At 38.2% G+C, this 27,792-nt stretch overlaps 1 protein-coding gene across 7 annotated transcripts in view; it reads left to right on the top strand.

Moving 5' to 3' along the window:
• The window catches only part of Ten-m (teneurin transmembrane protein Ten-m), a 520,735-nt gene that overhangs the window by 26,506 nt on the left and 466,437 nt on the right, over window positions 1-27,792 (top strand). The window lies entirely within an intron of this gene.

The following is a 27,792-nucleotide window of genomic DNA, read 5'->3' as shown; positions in this document are numbered from 1 at the left end:
TTTCATCTGCAGAAGTTAAGTTATTAAATATGCAAAGCGAGTTATCGTTCGTGTAATTGCAAAAGCTATCCATTTCATTGGACGTATTGGAATTTCAATTAAGGATCTCTGTTCATAAATATTATTCAACAATACTATATACATAGCATAATATATTTTTCAAGTATTTAACTAACTCGCATCTCTGGTCATAATACATTTAAACATCGTTTGCGAGGATCTCGAACGGTTAATGGCGTAGTGCTCGAAAAGGTATGGAGTATGTCGGCACACGACGGAGGAACTAAGAAAGAAAGGAAGAGGAAGAAAATTTTCTCTTCGGAGCAGGAATATACCCCGTCTCTTTCTCCAATAAAGGCGATACAAACGAGCTCATTATGCGAAAAGGGGCGCGGTTTCAGAGTGGAGCACCGGTGCAGCCACCACGAAAACGAACTCTCGGAGTCAGTTCTCGACAGTCTGGTTCCTCGGCCGTTCCCGCGGCGATAAAGATAAAGGAACGACGAACCGACCAGGCCGGCGTAAACGCGCCGCGCTCCACCGCGGCGCCATAACGCTCCCCTATCGCGCGTATAACGTTCGAACATTAATTTGCATTCGCGTGGCTTCCTGCCGGCTTCGTCTGCTTCAAGGCAATGGACGGAGCCAGATGGGCATGCGATAACCAGTCAAAAAGAATATCCGCTTTGTCGAGCGAGATATAAATTGCATTTTTTTCGTCGAGATAGGGAAATTAGGAGCGGCGCGAAGTTTTCCGGTGTAAACCCGTTTTTTACGCTGCTGGTATCTTCTTTTTCTTTTTTAATAGCTGTATGAAGAAACTCGGGTCATGAATTTTATTTAACGTAATACGATATTATTCTTGAACATTGTATATATCAAAGTACATTCTGCGAGAGTTTGCTATATATACTGCAGCTGGTACTGGGTTAATCCTTCACATTGTGCTTTCTCCTCCGTTAAATGTATATCTAGAATTTTTACGCAGTCACATTACATTTCTTATGAAAAATTCTATTTATATAAGAAATGATCAGAATCAAAATGAATCAAATAAAGTTCACTTTAAATAAATTCATATCTAAAGTAAATTCTACAAATTATAGATAATCCAATGTCTAATATTCATACATTATCTACTTTAGCCCAGACGTTCTAATTTCTAAGAATATTCTTTCTATTTTCAGAAAATTTCATAGTATTGTCTTGATATAAAAAGTAGAATACATATTCTAATTTTGATCCTTTTGATAAAACATTTATAAATTTTTCACACTTCCGTTTTCCTAAAAAGATAATCATCTTATGTCAAGCCGTGATTAAAGCTAGCAAATCAGACTTGTTATCAGCTGCGTCATGCAAGGCGGCATCTCCTCCTCACGTTTGTCGAAGTATATATAGGTCTTCCGCAGATTCTTCAAGTCACGAGTTCCTGACGTAGTTCCGCGATTGGCTAGTCTACTCAAGAGCCGCGCGACAAGAGAGTAGCCTCGCTCAAAAGACTCATTAACCCCACGGAGTCGTTAGCATATTCGTCCGTTGACCCGATCTTGACGAAGAGAAACCACTCGAATCTTTATGCGCACACATGTTTTCCCCAAACGAAGAATGGCAATTATTAGACTCAAAGAAAAACGTGGGCAAGTAGTTAGCCGTTTGAAGACTTCTTGAATTTCAGAAATTAGACATAATTGCAGATTTTTTTACAGGGATTAAATTTAATATTTTTTCTTCTAATATTTCCAATAGATTGTGTCATAAATTATTATAAATGAATAACTGTATGTATACAATAAAAGAGTTACTTGTTTGTTTCCATATCGCGGTTGAGGATTGTATGCATAGATAATATTATATTATGTATTACACGCGTGTGTGTGTAACCTTTTTTATATAAAATATTACAGAGCGTCAAATTATACAAGTTACATAAATAATATTGTTATCTTGTTGCAATTCTCACGTATGTTGAACGTTTGAATGGCTGTAATTATAAATGCAAGCAGCAAGATATACATTGTCGATGACGTCAAACAAAATCAATAATTACCATTATGTGATTGTACAGGTTGTATGACTATTGCGTATTGTATATTTATTTATAATAAATTTGATCAAATATAGCTAATTCATACGTTATACATTATCTGAGTAAATAAAAAAGTAAAAATAGACAGATATGAATATTTGATGCAAACGATATAAAAAATTACCATTGAATAAAATTAAAAGCTCTTTAACTTTAAAGTAAAATTAATGTATTTTATTAATTTATTAATGAAAAAGTCAATTACACATTAACTCTAGCTATTAAAATATATATTATGCTCCTTACATGTAAAAGAACATTAAGTTGGATATAAAAAAATCAATTTCTATTCCATTAAAAGCAAAATATCCAGGAATATTCCCCAGTTTTTCGAAGCTTGGATATGCATCTCATACATTATTACGTTATCAAAATACTATTTTCCAATAATAGACGAAGATTTTCGCTTCAAATAAATTTTTTAATAGTTTATTTTGACAACCAATTTTCTGACAATAAAAAATAAAAGATCTAAAATAATCCAAAAAGTTATTATATATTATCGGATAGCCTTATAGAATTGTTAATACAACATATATAAATCATATATGTCATGATAATTGTATAAGATTTATGGATAAAGCTCATCATTCGTTGTCGTTTGTTTAAATGAATGACTAATAGAATTCCAAAAGTAGAATACCAGAATCAAATTTATATAGTTTTTGGAATAACGGATAATTCCATCGAGCTGAAAAAGTTATCAATGTTGCCTTCCAGATTTTGTAAATTTGTGATGTAACTTAATAGCGAACTGCACACATGAATTTTGCAGTACAGGCATCGTTGGAACCCACTTCCGAAATTCGATGTCGAGTACTATGCGAATGATTATTTGAAAACGATTTGCGGAATCTCATTAAAAGCCATTTGCATCAAACGTCAATTAACTCATGTTACGCGTTAGAATATTCAGTGCACTTTGTGTTCGATCGGCCTTTAATTAGCGACAACAGTTAAGTCATCCAAATTGCAACATAAGGTTAAAATGTATATATTATATTATTTACTATCGCTTGATTTTTAAATAATATGAAAAATCACAAATATACGACAATAGTCACAAAAATGTCGATTTTTAATTGATTTTTAATTTACATAAATTTTTCTTGGAATTTATTTCTGGCTTCATATATTTTGACACGATACAGGTCAATAATTCTTCAATACGTTCGTATTTCAGGTAAACTTTGATCAAAAAGATGTTTAGTTCGATAGTTCCTATATACCCCTGAAATGTATTAGACATTCTCGCATTGAGAAGTACGCATACGTGTCGGTTTCTGGCTGGGTTAAAAGTCCGAACACGTCGCACCACCGTCGATCTGCACCAAAATTTCAACTAAATTTGATTTTTTTCGTTCTTTCGTAATCCTTTTTACAAAGCGAGTACCTCGCTGCCGTCGATGATTCGTCGATATTCCTACAATGGAATATTCCCCATAGAATAATTGACTTTATTGGATTACCCCGGCTGCATCCTCCGATATGCGTATAATACATACAGTGTGCGATGAGTAAAATAAATGTTCGCAACCTGTATGAATTATTCTATCAGGATACCATCATCGAAACTCAAAAGTGAACACGTAGCTTTTACGAGAGATAATGAAGCTCTCTCGGAACAAATATTATTTTCTGTTCTGATACCTATTCTTACCGACTACAGATTATTTTTAAATAAATCGTAGGATTATGCATTCTAATAAACGCGCTATAAAAGAATTTTACGAATCAATTACTACGTTTACAAATAGACAATATGCTCGCACGTTCAGTATAATAGATATTTATAATTACACAATAGGTTTTTTAAAGGATATTTTTTGCCATAATTGTGCGAGTACGCAAAACGCGCAAGAAAAGAGGAAAGAACACAAACTTACAGGGTCATTTCCGTGCACGCGGATATTGGTCGCACTTTAATCGAGATAAATCTCGATATTTATAGCCGACGATCGGCCGGATATGTCGGGCATTGTACTTCTATAAATGCGCCAACGCGTCTGCAGCTGCACCCAGGTTCGGATATAACGTCTGAGCTTATTATATGCGATCGCAGTACAGCTCACGTCGGCGTGCATTTATGTTTTGCGTTTACGTGCCGTGGGTGGATACGAAGAAGCACAGTATGGCGAATGGCGCGCGGCATAATATGCAAAAGCAATAATTTGTTGGAGTTTCGGAGAAATTAAACTGGCGCAGCATTTGCAAGAACTATAAATACGTGTATCGTAGTAGGTTGCATGTGTGTTCGTGACACCATTTGCACGTATTAATTAGCCAGTGATTTAATTATGTAATTTATATTGAATACTTATCAGTGATGGGTAAAATACATTAACGCGACTATTTCATCTACTTCAAATAAATTACACTTTCTTCAATAAGATAGAAAATGAGATTCTCTTTCTTTAAGAGATGGTATATTAGTGTATCTATATATTAAAATCCAAAAGTCTCAATATTAAAATCCAATTACTGAACCCTGACTTCTTTTCAAAAATATGAAAAATCAAAATGAGAAGTGAGGATTACACCGTTTAATGCGTTTAATGATTGTACAAGGTAGTACGGAACTTCCAGAGTCGAACGATCCAATGGAAGCGCTCTCGATGACGATACAGTCTGGGATTAACCCAAGCGATACAGTATGTAGGAAGGAACGGAATCTCGGGCAGGGGGCTAGGATTAGTGGCAAGGTGTTTCAAGATCTCGTGCGCGCAAGGGGTTTTATGTAGGCCTCGCGATTATGGCTTTTACGAGACGATTACGTGCCTCGCGTCGCCCCGCTCGTAAATTTGATCGCGCTACCTAGAAGACGTAATTTCTGACCGGAGATATGTGAGGCGTGTAGTTTGTACTGCAATTATCTTTACGCTACGATCTTCGCATAGATGCGAGCGATTCGTCGAATGCAGATTGAGTGTCCCGTCACGCGATTGTACGCAAACAAACGGTGAAAGACAGGAGATCCTGCTTTCGCGCCATTGTACGCGAAAACTTGCAGGTGAAAGCTCGCCGAGATATCGTACTTCTATCCCATTGTCTTGGCTTCAACGCTATTGTTGTTCCTTACAGTTGAAAATCTTAGGTGATTTTTACCGTAACGCAAGATGGACAGTGAAATATTAAGTATTTCTGTACCAAAAGCTTGCATAAGAATTTGAAACTGAATAAAGTTTTCTGTAACATGTAATAATAAAATAGATAAGATTTCTGTGTTATATATTTGAAATGCTTAAATAAAATATAAATATGTATACACTACTGTCTTTGAAATCTATAAAATCCAAGAAAACTTTATTTTCAATGCAACTGATACAAATGTTTAAAATATACAGCTTTTCTTATAAAATATAAATATTACTTGCAAAGTGATTGTACGTCTGACAATGTAACTTCGATTTAACGTGTCAGGTTTAACAGCACATCTCCATTTATTGTTGTTTTATATTAAATTTTCACGTTGGGGGCGTAAACGCGACTTTATTGCATCCGCCGTGACCAAATGTCGCGCATTGCCACGTTGAAACCAGCCATATGATCTGCTGCGTGCAATGACTTTTTTACGAGGCCTTGTATGTGTAATGCGTGTGCCTTCCGCGCGTTTTCTCAGTTTCCTCGTTTTCAGTCGTAAAACTTTTTCGCTAAATGAACCTAGGTCAACGTGGTACCGTAAACTTAACTTTTCGTATTTAAGTTACACTGGTTATCCGCATATACTCGTTGTCACAACAAGCGCACTTATGTAACAGAATCCCTGAAGAATTTCTACTCGTAATGCTCTAGCCTATCAAAATGGAACATTATTTCTGATTATATTTTATATTTTTCTTCATAATGTAATCCCAATGCATAGAATTTCTGTATTGGGGCTCAGTTGTTTTATTCATTTAACCATTAATCCACCTTCTCGTTCGTCGACAGCGAATTTTTATCAAAAATTGTTTTCAATTTAGTACCCGCATGACACAGACTGACGAGTACGAAAATTAATTTTTTTCATAAGAGCGATTTTAACATTTGCGCATTTAACAAATTTTGTTATCTTTTCAAATTGATTTTAACAATTAATAATGATCTGTTTAAACTTATGAAAAAGAAGTTCGAATTTCTATTGTATTGTAGGAATCAAAGATATATTTAATATTAAATTGATAAAATATTAATTGTGCATAAAAAATTACATTTGACTTTAAATTCTTAAATTCTAGGACTAGATGCAATTTTAATTCACATTAAATTAATTTTAAATTAAACACTTAATTTTTAATTCATAAACAATTCTTTTAATTATACTCTTTTACGTATCTACGAAGACTTCGATTTTCGTGTTATAAATGCCATGCTTATGACATGGTGGACATTTTTTTGACGAACAATCTAGGAACTGCGACGTTTCATCCACGCGCGTATCTCCCGTATGACAGAATCGCATCCGATTATCTATGGTTTTCGGTACTGATCCCATACGTCAGATGAAGCGTACTCCCATGAAGAGAGGAATGGAGGAAGAAGATCATCTCGCTTTATGGGTTCTGTACGTGTCCACAACACGGAGGTGGGAAACAGTGCTGCAGTATGGTGTACGTCCTGTATTGTCCTCGCTTATTTATCGTCGCGAATGCGATACAATTCCGAGGGTCCCCGATACTATGAGTACGAGTGCGAGATACGTGGAATCTCCCAATGATTCAGATCCCCCCTGTGTCCTTTCCACTAGCTAGCCAGATAGCGCGTTACATCGATATGAAATCCTGCATGATCCTCGAATCCCTGCTATAGACGCTAAGAAAGAGAGAGAGAGAGAGAGAGAGAGGGGGGGAAGAGAGGAGAGTTATAGCCTTGCCCGATATTCTGCAAATTTATCTACATAGTGTATTTCAGACGATTACTACGCCCGGCGTCTCTAAGCATGTTTGTTTTACATAATAATGTATACCTCTCGTCACACGTCGAGAGAAATTATATATATATTTATTTAAATTTATATTAAATTAAGTTACACATTGTTATTAACGTTATTTTTATTTGTATGTTACAGGTATGTATACAGAAATTTATAAACAGAGGCCAGTACCGACTTATAAATCAGCAACTAGCAAGTACGTATTATAAATTTACAAAACCGCTAGAGATTAAAAATAATATAGAACTTAATAATACATAAAATATTGAAGAAGATAGTAGAACAAAATCGGGACAAGTGCGTTTACTTGATTTTAGCTATCATATTCGTAGAATTTTTGTTTAACTAGCACGACGTGCTATTTCTAAAATAGCACGACATATCAAAGAAATAACCTGATATTTGGAACAATTGTGAAATAGTAAACTTTTCTTGACTACGTATCAGTATGAAAAGAAATGTGAAAAGTTACCGATGCACTTGCCAGATAAATACTTCGCGAATGGGTCAACCTGTGGCACGAAGTAGTTCGTGACTCGAAGACGTAATTCTTTTCTAATACTCTCCGATCGAGCGATCGGAGATCGCGAAATGTAGGTCGCCGGTACGTCTAAAGCCCGTTGCGCAGATGACATGACTTTTAATGGACGGTCGACTAAAAAAGATACCAAAAAAGATACGAAAGGCGTGCACAGATGGAACTTTTATCGTTCAGAAGCGGAGATGATCCGGCTGCCCCATCCGCTATCCTCGACTCTCTATTCTTTTCTCATCGTTCTCGTGCCTCTGTCGTAGTCGGCGTCGCCGTCGTCGTCGTCGTTGGTCGTTGGTCGTTGGTCGTTGTCGTCGTCGTCGTCGTCGTCGTCGTCGTCGTCGTCGTCGTCGTCGTCGTCGTCGTCGTCGTCGTAGACGATGCCCGTTGACGACGAGACTTGTAATCAAAAAGTCATTATCCACCGTTGCCTCCGACTCCTACAACTTTCCCGTTACCGAGTCCGACCACAATTCCTCGGAGTTCCTGGCATCGGGGACGATGCGAAATGAGAGACAATGATACTACTTCGTATTAATTTCCCTCTTCGTACGACGGGGGTCCCCTCTTGTCCCTTTCGCCCAACGGAACATCCACCATGACTGCAGCACGCCTCGCTCGTCTCGCCGTCGTCGGGCATTCGTGAAGCTCCCATTGTTGGAGAGCGCTTGTTTTCATCTTTCGTTTCTTTCGCCCAATCTTGTACCGTCTACTGGTACACATTTCGGCGCGCCACCGGAACGACATAGGATCCAATACCTCGGAGCGATTTAACGTGGTACGTGGGATACTTTGATAGATCGCGGCGAGCGTAACCGCGGATCTGAGGGAAAACTGGTTACGATGTGGGACAAGAAGCAAAATTATTACTCGCGGTGTAATCACGTCACATCTGCTTTAAGTTCCAAACAAGATATGATTGTAAGTTAATGATAATTTATTGAGACGATAACGATCGAAATTGAGTGAGCGACCTGAGCACATACGACCTATTATTATCGCGCTGCATTTGGAGCGCGATATTATTTTTACAATGTGTTAAATTTTTTCCCGTGCGCGAATGCCGCGTAAATCGATATTTCGAATGAACGAGATTTCAGGCTGCTAATAAAAGAGCGACTACATCGCACCTCTGCAGAATTCTGTTTGGCGACACATTATTTAAATCAGCGCTATGCTTGTTTGCTGTCTCTGTGTACATGTAAATACATTCCCCTGCACTTGCGATCTCTCCCCCTGTGTCGCACAACCATCCAACAAATCCCTCCTCAATCATTGAAAAGAGACAACATAGCACTGGCGTTGATCATACCGTGACAATCCCAATGATGGCGGATCACGTGGTGGCAATCATCCCGTAAACTAGATTTTCGCGTTTGCCTCCGCTTCTCTGAAAATTCGGAAACGCCAACGTGATACATTATTTCATTTATCTAATTCGTTGACAACGATTATAAAACGTTTTGTTTTGAGAATATATTTCATCAATAATTTAGCTCATAAGAAGCACACATCATGCTTTTTAGATGACTTTTAAAAGCTTGTGACTTTTGTATTGTCACGTACTTTATGCGTTCGATTGCAAGAGTGAATGCTATCGCGTGAAAGGACTTTCTTGCTCGCGTTTTATCTTAATGTCCGTCTAAAGTAAACGTCTTAAAACTCTTGAGCTATCTTTGATATTGGTAATTCATGCTGACTGCTAGGTATCTGCGAGACATGTTTATGCCAAACGATTTCGCGGAATGACTCACTCGGTTGTTCCAGTCTAAAGACGTAGGAGGAAGACGACCAAGAAAGAAGCAAAGCCGGTTGAAATACGGTAGGATACAAGGGGGAGAACGATATTAAGATAGGTATTGAGATATTCAACTCCATTAGCGTTGTACGGCAAGAACCTCTGGGAATCGTTAAAGATTCGGCTGACTATGAGAGATACGAGCCAGTAGTGAGCATCAATATGTAAGCAACGACATCAAAACGCACGCAATAAATGTAAATATGACATTATTGGACGAATAATTTTTATTTTATTCGTAAAAACTATTATTCCATATTTTTAGAAAAAGTGTTAAGTAACATTCAATAATTTTTTAATTGAAATATCTTGCTGAGAAAGATGGGGAACGACTCCGATAACGATTGATTTTCTTTACTTGCCAATAGCATCAACGAGCATTCCGAACACTAGAAAACGCCGAGCTTATCGTGAATGCAGTCGCTTTTGTATGCGCGAGCATGCACAGGTGTAAACCGGTAGCTCGGTGTTTACAACCGCGATATTCCTTTTATCGAGTCACCTCTAGATGCGCGTCCCAGAACGCTGCAGCTTCTACGATTTTCAAAGTGCTTCGTTATTCGTGCATCGATACTTTTTCTCTCGGAAACGAATTCAGCGATATCCTCGAGCGGAGAAAATTCTCGCGATACTTTGATGTTATCGCGTCCCGCAGACTCGCAAGACTCTTACGCGTTATGTCGCATACACTATTACAAAATACTAGTTTTACGTCTGCAACAATTACCTGCTCACAGTTTCGGGAATCGTTCAGTAGATTGACAGCGTTGTCCATAGGTAATGTTAGTTCAGCAATACGTAATCCATATTACGATATACAGAAATTAAATTATCAATTACTCTCTGATTAGGAAGTTAACGCTGTTAGATAGTTTATACCATCGCTTGGCATAATATTCGAGTAATTATCCTCCTCGTTATGTTTAAAATTTACAAGTTATAAACATTTTTATTAGAGTTTTAATATTGTTAAAATTTGCAAGTGGTATTATTAAAATTTTGCATAATGTTTGTGTGTATTTCCCATTATTCGCATCATTACAAATTACATATGTAATTCTGATAATATTAGTATCATTAACTTATCATTAGCCTCTGCAGCAATATAAGATTAATTTAAATCGAAGAAGATTTATGAAACATAGATTTGTGTATTACTATTATTAATGTTGCTTTATATTTTGTTTGAGAAAATATAATTTCGCGTCACAATTATCAATAGGGTTAAATACGAATCTGTCGACGCCTCTTACGTTACAATTGACGTAAAGAATTCAGTATCGTTCTTCCTTCGACCGGGTAAACTCACGGCACTGACGAAATTGCAAGACGATCTGGTCGTGATTGCGGCCGGAATTACGCGTCATAATGCATAATAGTGGCATTCACTGCTAGCACGCAAGAAAGAAAGGGAGAAGGAGAAACGGTAAGGGAATGAAATCGGATCTCCGTGGGGCTCGGCAATAAATTAGTACCACATTGCCGTATCAGTATTTATATGCAGGCCTACCGTCCCACGACGATAACATTGTCGTTTGTTCTGTGGCTAGCAACATTACTCCGTCGACAATGCGCATTTCAACGTATCGTTTCCGCGATATCTGTGGAGGAGTCCGCCTCTAACGGCCGCGTCTTTCGTAAATTAATGAACGATATCTTTAAGTTCCTTGTCCCTCTACATCCCGCTTTATCTTTTCCCTCGCTTCTTTCTTATTAAATGATTCGTGAAGACCTTGCCACTTGACCTCAAATGGCTTATACATTCCGATCGACGGGCGTAATAGTGATTCTTCAATTAAACGTTTCTCCTTTCGTCATCACGAATAAGACTTTTAGAGAAACTCACTCGATGAGAAAGCAATCGAAATTCTTAGATATGTCTTTCATAATTGCGTCGAACAAAGAATAGAATGTATAGTATGTTCTCTAAATGATATATTGTGCGAGGAAATTATTCTATAAGTTTCAATCTTGAGCCTTTTCAAATACACCCCGAGCAAGCTCGCGCCAGCAGGGATCTGCGAGGATACGTTCGTCACGTCGTTGACATTTGAAGTATATCCATCTCCGAAACCAAGCAGTGTTTGTCGGAAGCTTTCTTTCGCAAACGTGACTAGGTTATGATCGAAAGGAGAGCTTGCCGTTTCAAAATGCTTTCCGACAGCCACGATGGTTGGGCTATCCCCACAAAGGGTAGAGTCGATCGAGTTTGTTATTCTAGTAACCCTGACAATAGCTTGCGCTCCCTTTTCAAGACGTGCGGAAGTGCAAAAACACTCCAAGCCATGTGTGTGCTGGTAATATTCTTTTATTTTAAATCAATTTTCGCGTTTCAACACGTCTTTTCACGATTATATTCTTCCAAATCTCCGGTCTCCGTGAATTCTACGTTTTCGATTACACCAAAAGTAATTTTACAATTATAGGTTTTAGCGTTTACCTTTTGTTTATAGTACAAGTAAATTTTCACAGTATTATCGCTTTTTTCTAGATGTGGAAATGGAATGCTTTATTTTTGCAACGTGCAATTATTTACATACATATTCACAAATTTCTATTATTTAATATAATTTTAAAAGTTACTCATCTTGTCTTCCGCTTATATATAAATAAGTGGAACATATAACTAACAAGCCAAAAAGCATACTTCAAATCTTACTTAGAAATCTTGACGAACTTGACAAATTAGCACGATGCATTGCAATGATATCATGACGGAAGTGAGATTGCGTTCGTGGTGACGTCGCCTTTCTATCGCTCGTTACAAAGGTGAACGTTACGTAGCGAAGGAAAGCCTCATTAGCATATCGTGGACGAAACAAACTCGCTCGCTTCTAATCGTTGAGTAGCTCGTACTTTCGACTCTCGGCTGACGTTGATAAACGTTAATGAGGGCCGCACGTAAATTTCCTTAACTCCCAATGAAAAGTTTAAATGATAAAAAAGTGGCAAGTAATTAAACGCGGTGATTGGCACTCCAGACTGGGTAAACGAAGATTCTTTTAATTAAGGTCCCATCGCGTATCTCTGCTCTCTTCGGTCGTGTCAACCACTGCCTACTTATCTTTTACGGTGCTTTCAGCTGTAGGTTACAGTATATTTCGTAGACGATAAAGTAGTAGTTTGGCAAAAGAAATTATAATATACAAAATATTAAAATAACTATAATATAATTGGATGCATATAACTTGAACATAACTGTGCAGATTATAAATCGGAGATTTTGTTGTTTATTCGCAATAATGAAACACTCAATATTTGATATTTCATTTTTATTATCGAATATTCACGTATACAGTTTATAATCCAATATGTTGATGACTTTTCAACATATACTCTGCGAGAAGAACCTTCTACTAAAAAAGTTGTACCGCAAAACGTCGATAGCGGTAATGTATCTTCATTTCTTGAATGAAGATGGTTTTGCTACTTCATTGATCTGTGAGTTTTTGCTACAACTTTACTACAATGTGACTTATGAAATTATCTTCGTGGCAATATATTCCTCCGAGCGTAGCGTTAGCGTTTACGAAAATATTCGTTCACACTGTTATACAGCTGCGATCCGCCGCTAACATACGAGGCGCGTAAAATGGCGCGACCCCCGCGTGAGAAAGCGGGTAGAAGTGCGCGGGTGAAATCGATCGTAGAGGCGGATTAAGCTCAGCGTGGCATCGTAAAAATGTGCTTCTCCACTTTATACATACTTTAGTCTTGCACGCGGCATCTCCCACGCACTTACTGTCCTACGCCGCTTTCGGTAATGCAACCATAAATAACAAAACAGGCTCCGCCAGCCCCTCGGAGCTCGTTTCGGGACGTTATCGCGTATTCCCCTTCGAACCACCCCGGAGCATCTCAGCAAGGGGTAATCTTCCTCGCAAATGCTTTTCTCCGCGATATGTATGAGAAGCAATCAAATGATCCGTCAGCGGCCGCCAAGACGGATGCGTCGATTTTTCCCTATACGCGTTTGCGCCGCACGACGACATGTAGTATTTTAAATCGATTTCGCGCTTACGTCTCTCGTCGCGTAGTCCCCGTTGTTTTTATTCCAAACGTCTCGTAATGGCATTTTTATTTTCCCGGATTTGTGTCGGATCGCGACGCACTTCGTTGTCGGCACCATTGAATATACCGCGGTAACAGAAACCAAAATTTAATTCTCTGTTGAACTGGAATATAATTGAATAAGTTATCGCGACGCAAACGCGATATTACATACGTTACTACAATATTGAAACAAACTAATTAGCTTAATAACATGATACATTTTCTAAATCTTTTTGTTTATTCTGAAATATTGCAGCAATTTACTCTGAAGTATTATTGTGGCGAGATTTATAATTCATAGACTTTCGCGTCAATTTTAAATCACCGACTTCAATTATTCTCACGATGTCGATAGCGAATATCCGCAGGCAGGACCACCCGTGCACGTTCGACAGAAATATCGTTACCTCCGAGAATTTCCAAGTATAGGAACCGTCGGCTTTAGAAATATCGGGTTATGTGCATCGCTAGTGCGACTATTTTCGGAGCTAAAGACATACGCGCGAACGACGACACCAACGGTGAAAATCGGCCACCCAACTGGCTGGTCTTAATGGTCTCAACGAGTGAACGAAAGCGGGAAAATAAAAACGCAGGAACGACAATCCTTTGAGCCCTCGTCGATCTTTCAACTGCATGAAAGACTCCGTGCCGTAAACCACATCCGAGTTCGAAACAAATATCGAGAAGACGAAAACAAACGCATTTTAATCTGTTGCCTCATATACTGAATTAAAATAGATGTGTAATACAAAAAACTGTAAAATATATTATATATTACATAAAAAAATATATAATTTCCACTGTTAAAGCTTTACGTTATGGCGCGAAAATATCACCGAATACACTGGATTATTTTAAAGAAACTAAATTTTAAAGTTTTACCCTCTTTGACACATTAGCGGCATATTAAAGCGTTTCCGTTTTATGCTCGTACAAGGTAAAATGGATGGTGTAAAATGCAATTTATCTTTCTGCAACGACGGACGCTTAGAATCGCGGAGAATGTTCTTAACGACGTTTCGTAATTAGTCACAGCTCGTTGTGGAACAAAGTATTTCGCGAGCTTAGTAAACGCTCGTATTGTTGAGGGCACTTTGTGAGTGCGGTTGCTTACAGACGCGGGGTATGTTCACGGCTACACGTAGGAACAGCGGTACGTGTTGCGTACAAGCGCAACCATTGCGGCGTCAGCAACGCCTAATTTAATCGCTAGGTAATTGCATAATATCCAATTTGTAATGTAGGCTGCGTGACGCTACGTTCCGTACCAAGCCGCATCGGTGCACGTCTAAGCATTTGCAAGTTGTGCAAGCTGCAATAATTAAGCTCGCGGATCGCATGATGTTCCAAAGGCTCAAATTACAGGGAATTTTGACATTAAATTTCATTCGCATTGTGCGGCTCTGATAGGGAGAACTAAAAACGAGCTGACATTACGTATATACACTGGTCATCCGAAACAGAATCATGAAAGATATTATAAAAGTTTAAATAAATTATAAATATCTTTTCCAACTTTAATTTGGCGAGTTAAAGATACGAGTCTTAATCAAGTATTACATGTTGACTAGATATAGCGGTAGAATTGATTTATTTTGTATGCTTTTAATAAGCTACTTTCATATTCTTTTCGATATTACAACAATATTTATATAAATATTATTTAATTCAGAATTAATCTTACCTTTGCATTTTCGGATTAAATTGATAAACTGATAAAAGCGTCCTTGTCGAAATAAAGTTGACAGAAATGTCTTTACTGATTAAAGAACGGTAACATTTATATCATCGATTGAGAACAAAATTAGTGTCGTAACGCTGTCAACCTGATTACGTCGTTCGCCATTTCCATTAATGTCCGAACAGTCTTAAATCTGAAATCTTCGTTGTTTCTGTCGGTTGGAAAAACACGTTTTCTTTTAATACGTATTTTTAATAGAACGAAACGTATATATTATGATAAAAGCAGCAAAGAAATAACAAAATACGATCTAATATACTTCCCGATTTAAACTGAAATTAATCTTAAATTAATTTTATAAAAAATAGTGTAACCTTGAAATTATTTCTATTTATCTACTAAAAAATAATATTTTCTACTAAAATCAATCCGCGATATTTTTAATATCAATTTTCTAAAAGCTAGGAAAGAAATAGATAGCCAAGTATAAATCGAACTCTGCTTCAAATATATGGTTATCCGGCAACATACATGCCTGACCTAATTAACGAAATTGCCATTGTAATTAAGCGAGCAAAACATTCTGCAGGTTAATGCAAGACGACGCATAGTGGAGAGATGGCCGTAACGAGTTTTGCATTGGGGTGGGATATATAATTAGGACGGAAAATACAGTAGAATAGTGTCGACAGAGTCACGCTGCTCGTGCCATTTTTACAAGCCTTCAGAAGCACGTTCCGAGCATAGAAATGGAAAAAGAAAAGCGCTGGATCTCGGTGATTTTGTGTCATAAAGTTTAAAAGGTAATACGAATGATGCCGCAGTGGAAAATTTATTTCTATTTTTGTTGATATTATCGCGAGTAAAGCAGTTTCTACGTTGTTAATAACAAACATCAGCGAGTGCACGCGTTATCATTTATTAATTATGTGTTTACTTTTATGATTGCTGTAATAATAAACGTATTTCTGGCCAACAATTATTTACATACAGATTTATTTCAAAAGAGCGTAATAGAGTTTAATTACATGTGCTAACTGTGAATAATCTGACTACTTCACAGATATCTAAAAGCATACGGTATTATTGCATTTTTTTCTAATATTAACGAAAATAATGTTTTAATTCAACTTTTTTTTTATTTTGGTGTAATATAATGTCATATTTAGAAATATTTAAATAAATATCTTATGCTTGTCTGATCTACATATTTAAAGAAATATAAAAGATAGGTAAATATAAAACTAAATTAAAGAAGTAATACATGGAAATCTGCAAGAATGGCAGCTTACGGAAGGCAGATTAAATTTGAATTTCAATATTTCGGAGCTTTATATATGCCCTAGGTTGATATATAGATGTAACATTGTATTAATTCGTTTATATAAGTGTTCATCATTTCACGTATTTACAGTTTGCAAATGTGACATTGTGTGGCTCGCTATTCAATAGCGTTCGCGATTTTACGCCATCGTGAGTTTCTATCGCGGCCAATTCATCGCGTTGCATGCACTTTATTCGAATGCACTTCCCTAGCATCCGCATTTATGCGGACAGGCTGATAGTTCAACGAGCGTGCATTCATATCTCATTTCCAAATTTTAAAGCTCTCTCTATATCCTCGTGTGACTCTGTCGACCAAAATTCTATTCACGAATCAATAAGACGACTTTGTTTATCACCGATTTAGCTTTTAACAGAAATTTTTTCTCCTCAACTTTATGCAAATTACAGAAGGAAATCTAATAATATATGGATTTATCGCTTGCCTCTTCAAACAAACATAAATTCTTTCCGTGTAACTTATTGTCGGAATTCTTCAACGCCTCACAATTGCTCCGCAATCACTCTTTTGCTCTTCAACTTGTCGTTTGGTCGCATGGAATGTTTTCGAGGTGTATGTGCCTCGAAGAACGCGAGATGACTCAGGTTGTCGCGCGACTTGTTTACGCACGTATCCAGCACAAGTGGAATATTTGTCAATGGCCGCGAGCCTGAAAAACGTAGACGACCACTCTTCGCTCGCTCGATCGCTCGTAATATGGTCACGCGGAGGCGGATAAAGCGGACATGTGCTTCCATACGGTGGAAAAAGAAGCGTGGACCTTCGCATCGCCGGAAGGTCTGTTTGCTTAGGAGACGCCCGAAAAACCGAGCGTTAAAAGCCGCGCGACTCTCTCCGAAACACTCACAGCCGTTGTCGACGACGACGACGACATTGTAACTGGTACAGATCCCCAAGCCCTGGGAAACGTCCGGATAATGCGCCGTCGTTCTCGCGTGGGTCAATATTTTCATTATTTTCCGTCGACAACGAGGTGGCGGACGACGACAACGTGCGGCGGGAAACGCCGTGGAAAACGCACGCGAGCGATTTTTTTTCCGCACGAGTCGTTTCGAGACGCATCCCCACGGGAATCCGACATTTTTTCGTTTTTTTTTTTTTTAGGCCCTCGCGCACACTCTATTTCTCTGGCAGAACTCCGTCAGAACGGAAAAAGGCCTCTTCCGCGTTAAATAGAGAAAAAACATGAGGTGCTGAATATTTTTCGAGCCATTGTTTCGACACGGGGACAATTCCGGCCGAGTGCCACATTTCGCTACGGAAGGACCACGAACAAAGTGAGAGAAACGTTGACGGATCTTCGAGCGAAGATATATGTCCTTTCTCATGAATTAAATGTCAACGGGTAACCTTTGCAACTACTTGCTGCCTTTAAATCAAAACTTGTGTCTTGATGTAAACAATATATAAGAAATATGTATTTAATCTATACATATTTCTGTAATTTATATTACCTGGAACACTTTGTTTCAATATGAATATAAAATTATATTATACCGGTTCTATGAAAATATTAAAGCTACTAGATTATCGAAGCACAAGTGATTGCCACTATAAATAATATAACGCTGGAATATTTCGATATTTCAGTTCCAACGTTCGATTTATCTATTCCATAAATTTATTTCGATTAACATGGATAATTGACTATGTGTTCCAATTCATGGAACTGATAAATCAACCGGTTGAAGGGATTATCTTCTTAAGATCTTTCCCCTCTCCGGTCCCCTCTTGCATCCTCTTCCGGTCCTTCGTCACTCAGTGCGAGCTTCCAGATGTGCACTCGAGAGGTTTTACGATCTGCGCGTATTAGTAAGGTGATGTTTCATCTAAACATTTTAGGTTTCCGAGTAACGTTTGACAAATGGCTATTTCAACATTTGTTATTAACATATAAAGTCTGATAACATTAATATCTAATTAATTTCATTTATCATTGCAGAATTACTAATAGAGAGAAAGGAAGAGAGAGAGAGAGAGAGGAGAGAGAGAGAGAGAGATTTATAAAATTAAAGATTTATTCTAAGTGAAATATTTAAATAAGGGTATAAAATATGTTTAGATAACAAAATTAAAATTCTAACATCTTAAGCAACACGCTAAGATAGCCATCTTCTTCTTAGCCATATCTAATTAGTTTTTCATCCATTTAACCCAATTTCGAAAGAAACTCGACACACACATCCGCTTTAAGTGTTTTGTGGAATGAGATGATACTTATGTGTACTGTATGTACACTTATTAACTATTTAAGACGTTACGAAGCTTCTAGCGCAGAGATGGAGATATCGCGTTTCTCTGTCGTCCCACGTCCCACAAAGATAATCTTGACAGTTAGCTTCACTTCCCTGTGTCGCGGCACCGCGTGACGGCAACGGAGGGAAAAATTGCTCCGGTATAAATAACAGGTTATGCCGCTTGTCACGGTTTCGTGGCGAATGAAAGACATTCGTTCGTTTCGACAGGTGCGTGCCGTGCACTTCCGTGGTTCCCAAGAGCCCAGACACGTACGTCCATTAAACGTTTCCTGAAACATCAACATCGACACATCCCGGTCTTCTCGTGCCTATAAACGTCGGATGAGAAAAGAAGGATTTCCTTCTCTCTGTTCTTACTTTTCTGAGTTAAGTGTGCTCCCTCTTTTCCCCCGCTTCCCAATAAACTAATAAAATCGCTCCCAATAAACGTCGAAGTACATTTACGCTCGAATTTGAAATTCGGACAATGGTGTTTTATATAGATTTTCCGATCTCTACTTTGTTATTCTCGATAATTAGCAATATGCATAATTATTATTTGAAAAGTGTTGATCTCCTTGAATTGAGTTATGATTATTGACTTATGAGAAATTTTCGCCTGACATTGTAATCGAACGCGCGCACCGTGAAAACGACAATGCGTTATCGTCTCATCGCCGTATGGTGTAACGAGTCACCATTCTCGATGGCATTAAGCGCGATTCCAGCTGCGAATCGTGCGCTCGCTATCGCCGACTGCTAATATCAATTGGCATTCATAATCATTAGGCGATTAATATTATATTAACATTAGCGCGCGCGTGCGCGCGTGTGTACACGCTTGCGCCAGGAAGCTGCCGGGCAACGGAGAGCGCGGACCAGATAATCCGCAATCTACGGCTTATAGCAATTGAGTGTAGTAATAGCGTTGTTATGCATTTGATATAAAGCCTCGTTTCGCGTTGGGGGTCCGCGTACGTTATGTCGTACCTGTTCCATCCACCTTGTACATTATCCAGGTTTGTACATTATGTACGGCGTATGTGTACGCTATGCAAGCGAACGTCTGCACACACCTACGTGACGATCTATAGGAATGTGTAATCCAATATCGCGCGCCAGCATAGCATGCTGTATGCTGGGTGGTCGGATCTGTATCGAGCGGGCGCGGAACTCGCCGCGCCGCGGCGCCGTGGTTAAAAATTGCGCGCGCCTTTAAGACGGCTCGTAGAAATGTAAATGAGCGCGATCGCGTGCGGCTGTGCGAAACTTACGGCCGATTGACTCGTCAACTATCGCGCTGTCAAGAGCTGTACAGCTCAGTCGTGCATTGGCATGGCATACACGTTCTAAGTAATTAAAGCGCGTATATAATGAGAGGTACGTTAAGGATTGTGGGGGAACGTCCTGTCCCCTTATCACATGGATGTCAAAGTTTTTATAGAAACATATAAAGAAACAATCGGGAAAGAGAGTTGTATGGCTCCTGTGATTATGGAGCGCATAATACGTCGCATTGTTTCCAGAACAGATCTCGCCGAGCATGTAGGTAAACTAGTTGGCAACGTACACGCGCGGCACATGCGCACGTACCTCCACCATCATCGCTGTTTACATATGTGTATTCCGAAGTGAAATTCTCGATGCTTCGTTACCGGGTCGCTTCTCAGACAGTCGTATCTAGATCCGTTCCCATCTTGTTACCGGAGTATAATAAACATAGAAATATATAGTTGCGCCGGCCTTATCTTCGTGGATTAACTGGAAACTGTGGTTGGGCACGTAAAATCCTCGGACACGAGTTAGCGTGTATTCTCGTACTGACCACCCATCGTGAAAATATCTTATTAAAACAAAGTAATGGACAACGTGTCTCTTTCTCTCCTTCTGTACCTTTCCCCTCCCCCTCTTTCTCTCTTTGTAAACCATATACGGAGTGAGAGAATCGCTTATAAGTAGCTCGTATAAATTGTTGTTACCCATTGTACGAAAACGACTTAACAAAAGTTCTTTGTTTCGCGAAAAGAAACTCGCGTAAATAATCGAAGTTTAATTCCCAGTGCAAGAAAGTCCTATAATTTGAGATATTACTATATATTGATGTAGATGTAGGTCATATCTACTTTTTTATATATTTATTAATTGTGAAAATAAATTGTAAAAAACAATAAATTTTTAATAATGTTAATGCTTATCTAGGTAACTCTCATAAGTGTTGTAAATTATAATTCATAACCTGATTATTGCACCACAAACATTATGATTTATTATTTTAGTAGACAATAACAATCATTACGTAAATATTTTCTACCTAAAAATTAAGGTAAATTACATACACGTACATTAACTTCGATAGTGAGCGAAAATAAAGTTGCAATATACATATATAATCGATATAATTGAAAATATTCTTGTGGCGACCGCAATTTGTTCTTAAATCCTATGCCTCTATTTGGTTGTTATGTTCATCAAAATGTTAATCGAGATCGTCGTAGTTCTCTTCGTCTATACTCCTGCGAGTTAATAATCATGCATGCGACGAACTCCGAAGTAATCACGAAACCGTGTTAATTCGTAGACTGCACCGAAAAGATTAGCGAACTCGCCAACGGGTTCTAGAAACCGAGAAAATACGAAAAGTTTTTGATGGATCCTACTTCCCCTTTCCATTCCCGATATTAATTAAAATCAGGCGACTTTTATTTCCTGATACTCGTCTATATTTATTTGCGTTATACTTTATAGCAGATATGGATTTATTTGATCGTTTTAACACGCAAAGTGAATGAAACATATAGAATTTCCAATACAAAATTACAAAAAACGCACGTAAAAATAGCCGGCTGCTAAATGAATTAAAATGAAGTTTGAGTATTTGTAACCAATTTATGTATGTAGATCTGCAATGTACACGTGTACACTGGATAATTGCTGTAATCGATATTTGAAACTTCCGTATCGTTTTATAATAATAAACTTAAGAATAATAAAACGAGGATAAATAGTAAATGAAATCTATAGAATAGGTACACTTCGCATAAGATAATGTCTAGGAAAAAAATAATATATCACATTTTCTTGTTACATTTTTCTGAATACTTACATATTTTTACCTTGACATAAATGGGGAAATATTTTTCGAATGCAATACCAGTCGATAAATCGAAAGATTGAAAAATATAAAAGTGAGGAAAATATAAAAGTTCTGCGACGGGGCTTAGCTAAAGCTTCTTCCAATATTAATTAACGGTACGCTTTTTTATCTCTTTCTTTCTTCCTTGTCGTTTGTGTCATTATTCTTCTCTACTAAAAATTGACGAGCATGTTCGTCACCGCCATAGGGAATATTCCTTCTCTTATTTCTTCGTCATTTTCCCGCTCGTTCTATTACCAAAACTTTGACGGGCCCCGATTTGCAAGCCAGCGGAATAATTAAAGCATTCTCCTTAAAATTGTTATCGATGACTTCTTTAATTTTCACGAACGCGTTGTTAATCCGGCACCTAGAACTTATAAACTCATCAAGGAACAACTTCAGGACTTTTGTACGGAAAATGAGATTGTTGATCGGCGTAGTTCGCTTCGTAAAAGAGATAAAAGTTAATCGATAATATAAACACTTTTTTTAAACTTTATTTCCTCTTGGAACACAAGCAACTTTGTGCTTTCTTCCAATATTATATTCAAAATATAAATATAGCAAACTATAATTAGCATATTTAATTTGTTGTACATATTAATCACACATAATGTTATTAATTATGTAAAACATGCATTATGCAATTTTATTATAATTATATTGCAAATGTGATAAAATAAAACTTTTTAATTTATCGTTTTATGCAAACTGCTCAACAAATATTCTAATATGTTAATTACACAGTTACGTTTCTTTCGTACGATTTTTTTTATTGTATCCGATATTGTACATTCGGCCTTTTGATCGCTGTTGAAGCCATGCGGAGGATTCCGACTAATCCAACCTCCCTTTTCGCTCGTGAAATCTATTTACTGACGCTAATTGCTTCGATTGTCTCGATACGTTCTCTCACCTTTGAGTCTCTAACAGCATTGTCATCGAATTTACCGATAATCAAACAGTTTTCATCAAATCGCTGACTTTATCTCCATCATGGCAGAGTACGATTGATTAAAATTGGACAGGCGGAAACATAAATTTAGGAAATAGTCATTATCTAAACAAAATATATCTTATCATGATGTAATTTTGACTATACTATCTAGCTTTAAGAACATAACTTTAAAAACATATTCATTATTATATCAGCTTCTAAATGTTTCCACAGATGAAACTACGTTTCCATATTCTCTTATCATATATATGTCTAATTTAAAATGTAGATGAATATCAAGATATTGTCGTTTTTATATAATTAATTAATATAGCACAAAACGAAAAAACGGATTTATTTATAATAGATACGACTGAGAAGTATTTTGTAATTTGCCATGTCAAAAAAGCTTCATTGTTTGACTTATAGCGGAACTTTTTGTCAACAATCCTACATCCATGAGTGAACACGCGAGAGTTTCTAGTTTCTCATAGATATTTTCGAGCTGCTTGACAAATGACCGGCACCGGCGCGTCACACGATATATCACGGTCCGAATGACATGATAAAGAATGAAGCGCGTGATAGAAACGAGAAGATAATTTAATTTTGGACCAGCGGCCCTCTTCCAATGGCCGATCTTTTTTTTTCCTCCGGACTCGAGGAGAAAACTCCGCGAAACAATCTGACGCGCATTAATTGATCGTCAGAGCAGCAATCCGACGATATTAAATCTTTCGACACACTATTATTGTGTCGTCAAATCGACCAGATACTGCAGATTTTAAGCATCAACTTCTTAAACACTGATTGAAAATATTCGTGTTTATTAGGATAACTTTCCATTAGGATCAAAATATCATATCTATTGTCATCATCGAGCGCAATATATTTATAATGCGTCAATCGTTTATGAATGTATAAGCCACATTTCTGTATTATATTATCTTCAAATTTTTAATAATTTAATACTGCAATATCTTCTTAACTAACATTGCTAATTTTTAACAAAGGTAAATTTTGCTGAAAGATTTCCGAAAATAAATTTGGAACGGAGAAAATGCTTATATACGCGGCTTAATTCTCTTATTTCTACCGATACTAAAATAAAATTTGCAGCAATAAAGAAACGTGATGTGAAAACCAGCACTACCCGCAGATCGTACATCAAGACGTGAATACGGACGTCTTGGATGATTTCTTGGTATTCCTGAATCGACCTGGTCTACTGGGAATAATCCATATTTCATCAAACATATTGATAGGAAGCCGCTTGTATGTGTGTATGGATGAATGTAACTCTCATATCGTAACCCATATCGATATACCGAAAACGAGAAAGAACGCGAAGCACAGTTAGGTCTTTAGACGTAGACGTAGGGGCGGAGTGGATCGTTAATAAAAAAAATCTTACGCATTATTCGCTTGTCCGCCCAGCACAATTAGGAACAGAGAGGTGAATAAAGTACACGAGAGACATTCCGTTATCGCGTGCAAACATCCGTGGACAGGCCGAGCCGAACCGTCGGACGACGAAAAGGATTTCGCGACGCGGGCAGCGTCGGGATCATATAAATCATCGCGGCGGGATCCAAGCGTCCATTTTATCATCGTATGGAAATCCAGTGAGTTATATCGAACCGCCGGTTTCTTATTTATGGTCGGACTGAATCGTAATACCGGACGAAAACTTCTTCTCGGCCTTCTTCTGCGCATCTGTTCGCGTATCCGTTTCTAGATTCCGAGTTCTCGAACAACATCGCCGAATTGTGTGCGTGCCGCGATCCGCCCATGTTCTTCTCTAGTTCTCTTATCATCTTATTCGAGTTAGAAACTTCGAAAATCGACGGAGGTGCGCCGTGTGTGGGTCTGTATCGCGAGTTCGAACTTAAATGGCGCAAGATTTCGCAATAAACTAATCAGGACATTTCGGCATTCTTTCCGTCACACAGACGACATTCCCGAACGAATCATCGGGAAACCATCGACGTCCACGAATTCTCGGAACTCCCTCGATGGGACGCCAGCTCGACCAGGGACGAGTTAATAATACGTCCGGCGGACTGGATGTTCAGACATCGTTAATTAAAGTCGGAGGTGCGCGCAGGGTCGGCCCGGTACCACAGCTCTTCGTGGCTACCACAGACTTTACCCCTACCCGCCTAATTCGTACAACAATGTCTATTATTCAAGTTAGCCCGTGTACGTGGTATAGCCACCTAACACGGCTGCCGGTGCGCGGTGCGTGCTGGCTGGGTCGGTGAGCAAGTTTGCCGAAGAACGCATAACTCCTCGAGCTTACCAAGTTTGCCACACCGAAAGTACTAGAAACCCGTAGAGCCAACTCATTGCCTGGTCCTATTGCTCCTTAACGCAATGGAGGATGCGCCGTGCGACACGTTAATTAATCCATCGGATTAACCATACGACCTATTACCCTCTTCGTTTCGTTGCATGCCATTAACCACGATATATTGTGCTATTTACCAGCTTGCGATATACGTATATTTAATCGCTTGCATTTGTTTACCTAGAAAATAAAAAAGTAATCATTTGCATTACTGATGATATATATTCATATCATAGTACATTATTATATCATATTATTAAATATTAAAATATTTTAACCATACAGAAAGTTGTAAAAGAGATGAAATCAATCGCTTATTTTATGAACATTGATTTCCTCTCTGTATCGACGTTACAAAAATCATATTACGTATATCTCATACAATTTCCGAGATATTTTATAAGTATATTCAGGCATGATGTAATCATTCTGTGATCCTTTACGCATGAGTAAAGCGAGGTGAGAAATTTGCCAATGTTGATCTATCGAGTGCACGGTATATCTAGATACTCTTCTTGTTCCGTCGTCCTTCACTTCACTTACTCCATTCGACTTGGTTCGATGTCCCTCTTCTTTTCTCTCTCTCATTCTGTCAAGCGGCGAATAAGTTCCGCGGTTCGTAATCTACAAATATTATTCCAGCTCCATCCAAGAAAAAGATCTTTCTCTCCTGTTCCAGCAGGCAAAACTGCCTGCGCTACCCTGAAAACTCATCCAATCGTGGAGCTCCGAGCTGGCCGTGTAAACTTCTACCATCTCGACAATTCGTGTGAAAGGAGCACCGAGAATAAGAGAAAGAAGGAAGGACGGAAAAGATGCGTGACTGAGAAAGAGAGAGAGAGAGAGAGAGAGTAAGAGAGAATTTCATCGTAGGTTCTCTCTAGAAGCGGGACAAGTGCGAGAAAGCCCGTGGAGAGGAAGTTTGCTCTGTAATTACCACGTACTGCACAATTAAAATCTTAATCATCCCCGCGCAAAAATGGGACAAACTCTATAACGTCATCATACCGCGAAAAATTCCTCAACCGGTGCGACTGAGTGTTTTCTCGAGACTTAGCATATACCTTCCAGTGAGATTTCATCCGTTATGTAAGAATTTCATGAAGGTAGCAGCGGTATAGGAGTCTAATAAGATTTATTCGAGATACTGCTGTTACATACATGCATAAACTATATACATATATACGTATATAAATTATATATACATATATATTTATTCTAAGAGCATAGAATTTCATATAAGACTATAAATTAAAACATATATTATTAATACCACACATTATTATTTATAAACCTATTTCGGTAATATATCGGATCTGTTGATTTAAAAAGAAAGTCGGTTTTCTTAATATACTATAATTAATTTAATTAGAAGTTATATTTTTTCATCCCAACTTTCTCGATTCTCTCAACCGCGGATATCTCAGATTTCGAAGTAAAGATATATATTTATGATCATTATACGTAATGCGCTGGCGCTCCAACATCGTCGATTCGCCAGAATCGTAAAACTTAACAGTGTTGAATTCACGAGGTTCCTGGGTTAATAACATAAAGCTGCCCTGTAATTAACACGAACGGAGAAAGTCGGAAAATAATATCTTGCCGAATTCCGAGGGGCTCCGTTGGGATATCGTTTCACGGCCGAGCAGTGACCCGAGGCACTTTGGAGGCTGGTTATCGAGACCCGGGGAGTTTCTTAATCTGCTCGTAAGTCAGAAGGGTTCCGAGCCAACGAGCGAGGCGTTGCCCCAAGAGTGCGATTCAGCTTTTCAACTAAGCTCGTATTACGGCCCTGGCTTGCTTGAGCTCCAGCGTCTTCGACGCTGACGTGATTTTTCACTACGTTCCTCGAGATAATTGGGAAGTCTTGTACATCGTTCCAACTATGCACGATCATTTCGCCAGACCCTCGTTTCTAAAGCAGGTTTAAACTACACGGCGATACGTCTTGCTTCTTTCAAATCTTTCACGCGAATATAATAGTGATAGATTATAACAAATAAACATAAAGCGAAGATCATCATAATGCAGATTGTCAAAATTGTTAAATTACAGCCGATCTTGATTCAAACCGCGCAGCATTTTGGGATAAGCAACGGTCCTATACTACGGAATAAACATTAAGAAATTAAAGTTTTTTATTATTTAGGTCGCTATTTATATTATGCACGCACCTGCGATCTTCAACAAATTTAAAAAAAAAAAAGAACCATCTACGTTTACCATCTTCGTCGTGAATATAACTTCGTCGCTTGCCCATTCGCCGCCTCCATTGACCTCGCTTTTAATCTAGTGTTCGTGCCCAAGTGTTTCTTATTTATAACTTTCTTTCACGGCCCCTTCGTTAAAATGCAAATACGCGTCGGCATAGAAAATATCTGTGAGATTGAAAGAAAAAGAAAAAGTTGCTGCCGAGGCCGCGGTCGCACATATTCCGCGGAAGTGAGGGAGCGAAACGCTTCATTCGCGGAAACGTTGCCTTTTTGCGCGCTGCGCCGCACTGCCTGGTCACCGTGTGTGTGTAAAAATAGAAGCGAGCGGATGGGATCGAACGAAGTAAAATTTCCGCGGTCTGAAAACGGTGACGATGATTTACAAACGGTACGCGATGGTGAAACATAAGCTCTTTTCATCCTCTTGTAAGAGCGCTCTGCTTTTCATTGTACTCTATATTGAGCGCTTTATCGTTCCAATGTACGTGTTTCGAGCGCCAATA

This window comes from Temnothorax longispinosus, chromosome 6 (genome assembly GCF_030848805.1).
Source record: "Temnothorax longispinosus isolate EJ_2023e chromosome 6, Tlon_JGU_v1, whole genome shotgun sequence".
Taxonomy (NCBI): Eukaryota; Metazoa; Arthropoda; class Insecta; order Hymenoptera; family Formicidae; genus Temnothorax; species Temnothorax longispinosus.
The sequence above is the reverse complement of the archived record's forward strand: the minus strand, read 5'-3'. Positions and strand labels throughout refer to the sequence as shown.